This window comes from Rutidosis leptorrhynchoides, chromosome 9 (assembly GCF_046630445.1).
Source record: "Rutidosis leptorrhynchoides isolate AG116_Rl617_1_P2 chromosome 9, CSIRO_AGI_Rlap_v1, whole genome shotgun sequence".
Taxonomy (NCBI): Eukaryota; Viridiplantae; Streptophyta; class Magnoliopsida; order Asterales; family Asteraceae; genus Rutidosis; species Rutidosis leptorrhynchoides.
Genome location: NC_092341.1, coordinates 47518642 through 47524641, shown reverse-complemented (window position 1 = coordinate 47524641; position 6000 = coordinate 47518642).

Here is a 6000-nt window from a genome sequence, read left to right as displayed (position 1 = left end):
GTTTAAATGTATACCATGGTGCGAAGGTTTTGAAGAGGCGAAATAACGCCGCAGTACAATACCATGGTAGACATCCACAGGTTGAGAGAAACCAACAGCCAGGTAATGTGGGAGGGGGAAATGAAATGACAGAATTGCAAAGGTTTATAGCTCCACAAGAGTACGAAAATGCTAGACATCGAGCATTTGAAGATTGGCAAGTTCATCAAAACCAAATCATAGCTTATTGCCAACAAATAGGTAGAAACTATATTCCTACTCCATCGCCCGTATTTCCTCCCTGGTCTATAGAGATCCAACCACCGTATCCTACGTATAACCCAGCCGAAGCATTTTATAACACATATGGTTATGCATGGAACCCCTACTGGTATCAGTATCATCCCTAGTCTACTTAGTTTTATTTATTTTATAATTTGTAATGTTGATACATTTAATACTTATGTTAATATTGTAATAGTTTTTATAATTTTCTAATTTTTTTATTAGATTTTAATAATTTTTGAATGTGGGGTAATATACCAAACTTCAAAAATATGTATATATGTTTGCAGTTTATCTTATGTACACAACAGGGTAAAACAACGCATTTTCAAAGACTGGCATTAAGTTCAGCAAAAGCAACTAATTTTGACGACAAGATGCAAAATATATGTGAAATAACAACAAGACGGAATGAACAAATGATGTGCACCATTTATCATTCAACACAAACAACAATATGTTTGGAAACTTTGGTAAAATTTAATCATTTCTACGCTAATCACCCTCAATAATTTAAATTGTTACTGATTTCTTGCAAATGAGGGCATTGCAAGATCTTAAGTGTGGGAAGGGGTTAAATTCTTTCGGATTTTTAAAATTTTTTATCTTAAACACTTGGTTACCATTAGAAATACTAGTAAAGTAGTAGTTGTATTAGAATCTAGTGCTCTCTGATAATAAAGAACATCCCTAGTCTTATATACTGACTACCCAATTCTAGTAAAATTTTTCAAAATTTTCAATTAAATGAACTCAAAATCATGTTTATACATATTTATGAACGATAAAACTAGGTTTTAACACCGAAATTATTGTTACCTCGGAAAGGACATAAATTGAGAAACAAACCAAAATGTTAAAATTCATTTAAAATGGAATAGAGGACAATAAAAAGGAAAATAAAAGCCAAGTGTGGGAAAATTTACCAAGATATTTTAAACATATGTCACATATTTCTGTAACAAATAACTGAAAATATTTTTGCTTTGGACTAAACTAAACTGTTTTACCCGATGAAAGAAAAGAAGAGATGGATCTACACGATGAATCAATTCCATCATTAAAAGGAAGTAAAGTCTTCCGAAAAAGATACGCGCTTCTTGATTTAGGTCATGAAGTTGTCGTCCAGACCAGCTGTAGTTTGATGAAAAATCTAGAAAAGTCATCTCTAAAATCAGCAGGAAATCCACGGACCTCAGCATAAAACAGGGTCGCCAAGTGGTCAGATTTATCCTAACCATGAGAAGGATTTATCTCGTAAAATGGGGGGCACCGTGCAAATTAGCTGGATAAGACTAATGAATCAGATCCCCAGAAAGGATAATCTCCTTAAAGATTAAAAATCAGCTTTTAAGACTGATATTACTCAATCCTAGAGATTGACCTTAAAGATTGAGAATTACAAACTCATGGAATTCAATGATATCTAAACTCGAGCTTGAACGAGAAAATATTTTGATCAAATTATAAACCGATTTGTTTTCTGAAAACCCATTTTCAATGCGTTCATTACCACTGAACATAAAATCCTAGGAATTCACCTGGAATTCATTAGGTCACCTGAACCAAATTGGGTGTCAACCATAAGAACGGTGGTTGCATAGCATGGTCGAAGACAGGACCTTGTGCCAGACCAGAAAATTATAAGGGTGAGCTTTACTATTGCTCCTACAAAGGATGGTAATTGCGTCCGACACTTTATAGACCATAATTAAAAGCATGTCAGGGGACATTGCATTAACAGTTGCTTGTTCAACGCTTTCCTTTACAACCGGACGGTAGTTTATCGAAAGGTAATATTCGGAGCAAGTATACTGGACGTGTTGCTTTCCCAATACAAGGTTAGCAAGTGGGTGACACAAAACCACAAGTTTTGAGCTAAAGTTTTCAAAACTAAAACCCACCAAACCCACAAAAATAATTTGCAAACACCGGTGAAGGGTTATTCCGGAAAACTTATATAGGGTAAAAACTAGATTTAATTTTCAAAAGATCAAATGTTTTCATAAAGATCCAATTTCTTAAAGGATCTAAATTTTTATAGTCATGTGGGACTGTAAACCACATCGTTACTACCATTGTTTATACCGCCGTAAAGAAATCACTAATGTACAAAGTGTGAAGAATAAAGAAGTGATTCTAGTATTTCAAGACTATATTGCTTGAGGACAAGCAACGCTCAAGTGTGGGAATATTTGATAATGCTAAAAACGAACATATATTTCATAGCATTATTCCTCAAGAAAGACAATATTTTAGTTGCAATTGTTCTATTTACAAGTGATATTCGTTTAAATAATAAAAGGTGAAGACAAAAGATAGATTCGACGAATTGAAGACGCAAACGAACAAAAAGCTCAAAAGTACAAAATACAATCAATGAGGTTCCATATATTGATAAGAAACGTCTCAAAATTACAAGAGTACAAGATTCAAAACGCAAAGTACAAGATATTAAATTATTCGCAAGGACGTTCGAAAATCCGGAACCGGGACCAGAGTCAACTCTCAACGCTCGACGCAACGGACTAAAAATTACAAGTCAACTATGCACATAAATATAATATAATATTTAAATAATTACTAAAATTATTTATATATTATATTTATTTATATAATCGTCTGCAAACAAAGAGCTAAAGTTGAGTGAGCTGTAAAATGAAACTCCGCGACTTGCGGAGTTCGAAGACCAAATGGGCCGCGACTCGCGGAGCCCCCAATTTTGAAACAGCCTATAAAAGCAACGCAGTTCGACGAGTAAAAATATCCATAAAATCTCTCTTTCTCTATATGTAAACGTAATATATATATATTTTTTAATTTTAATTTTAATTCTAATAATAAGGGTATGTTAGCGAATGTTGTAAGGGTGTAAGTCAAAATTCTGTCCGTGTAACGCTACGCTATTTTTAATCATTGTAAGTTATGTTCAACCTTTTTAATTTAATGTCTCGTAGCTAAGTTATTATTATGCTTATTTAATCCGAAGTAATCATGATGTTGGGCTAATTACTAAAATTGGGTAATTGGGCTTTATACCATAATTGGGGTTTGGACAAAAGAATGACACTTGTAGAAATTAGACTATGGGTAATTAATGGGCTTTATATTTGTTTAACTAAATGATAGTTTGTTAATGTTAATATAAAGATTTACAATTGGACGTCCCTATAAATAACCATATACACTCAATCGGACACGATGGGCGGGGTATTTATATGTACGAATAATCGTTCATTTAACCGGACACGGGAATGGATTAATAGCCACTAGAATTATTAAAACATGGGTGAAATTATGTACAAGGACACTTGGCATGATTGATAATAAAGTATTAAAACCTTGGGTTACACTCAGTCGACATCCTGGTGTAATTATTAAACAAAGTATTAAAATCTTGTTACAGTTTAAGTCCCCAATTAGTTGGAATATTTGACTTCGGGTATAAGGATAATTTGACGAGGACACTCGCACTTTATATTTATGACTGATGGACTGTTATGGACAAAACCAGACGGACATATTAAATAATCCAGGACAAAGGACAATTAACCCATGGGCATAAAACTAAAATCAACACATCAAACATCATGATTACGGAAAATTTAAATAAGCATAATTCTTTTATTTCATATTTAATTTCCTTTATTTTATATTTAATTGCACTTCTAATTATCACATTTTTATTTATTGTTATTGTATTTAATTGCACTTTTAATTATCGTACTTTTTAATTATCGCAAGTTTATTTTATCGCACTTTTATTATTCGCAATTTCATTATCGTTATTTACTTTAAGCTTTAAATTAAGTCTTTTATTTATTTAATATTTTACATTTGGTTTTAACTGCGACTAAAGTTTTAAAATCGACAAACCGGTCATTAAACGGTAAAAACCCCCCTTTATAATAATAATATTACTTATATATATATATTTGTATTTTTATAAATTAAACTAATATAGTGTTAAGCTTTGATTAAAAGATTTTCCCTGTGGAACGAACCAGACTTACTAAAAACTACACTACTGTACTATTAGGTACGCTGCCTATAAGTGTTGTAGCAAGGTTTAAGTATATCCATTCTTTAAATAAATAAATATCTTGTGTAAAATTGTATCGTATTTAATAGTATTTTCTTGTAAAATTTAATAGTATTTTATACCCCTTAGCTTTGACATCACGGGTACACATAAAAAAATATATATATGCAAGTTGAATAAAATTTGATTGTTTGATAACGATATGTAACAAAATTCTTGTTTTTTATCTGCAAATGGAGATCGATACGAATCAGATATAGTACAAATCATGAGCAGAAGATGAAAACTTTTTGTAAAAGTCGATTGTGATTTCTAACAGAATGGTACGATCGATTTGGTTGTTTAACTCTTTCAGAGACATGAAACAAAAATTGGATAAAGATGATAGGAACGTGAAACAGATTTGATTCTGTGTTTTAATCCGTATTCAATCTAAATTTAATAATTATAATATTAATACAAAAATACTGATTTGTATGTTGTATCTGTATATATATATATATATATATATATATATATATATATATATATATATATATATATATATATATATATATATATATATATCTGATTTTATATATCTGTATATATATCTGTATTTATATATCTATATGTATATATTTGTATTTACATATTATGATTAATCTTATTAATTAATAAATATAACTATAATAATAATACACTTAAAAATTTATATTAATATACTAGTAATCATAATAATATTATTATTAATGAATATGATAATAATAACTATAGAATTTATAAAGATAATATTATTAATATTAATAATATAATATTAATTATAATAATACTAATATTATTAATGATTATAATAATATTAGTAATAATAATACTATAACAGTTTATATATCAACTTCATATCAATATGTTATATATTGAAAATAATTATATATATAAAATAAAATATACTAATTTTAATATTAATATTAATATTGATAAAAATAATGAACGTAATAACTATATTTCTAATTACATATATTAATATTACAATTTATTAATTATGTAACATTTACTAATTATATTTAATATATATTGAATATTTAATATTCATACATTTTATATATATTACAATATATATATATAATATTAATTATATAGACATCATATATATATATATATATATATATATATATATATATATATATATATATATATATATACTTACATATATACACATTTATTTACACACAACAGTTCGTGAATCGTCGGAAATGGTCGAAGTTAAATGAATGCAAGAAAACAGTTCAAAAATTTTGAGACTCAACCTAACAGACTTTTCTTATCGTGTCAAAAATATTAAATCGTATCGAGAGTTTGGTTTAAAATTAGTCGAAATTTTTCGGGTCGTCACAATGTTAGTGCTATTTTTGTGTCTAGTAATCATATCCAACATCAGCACACTAAACATATTAAACTTGATATTCATTTTGTTCTGGAAAAGGTTGCACGTGGAGAAGTTAGGGTAATGCATGTTCTATCTCGTTATCAAATTGCAGTATTTTTACAAAAGGCCTTCCGCAGATTATCTTCAATGATTTTTGTTCCGGTATCAATGTCCGTGAACCTCCCGTTTTGACTGCGGGGGACTATTAGTCATTATACGTTTAGGAAATATATTTTTTATTATCTACAGAATAGATAGATATTATAGTTGTTATATGATTCTATTTTCT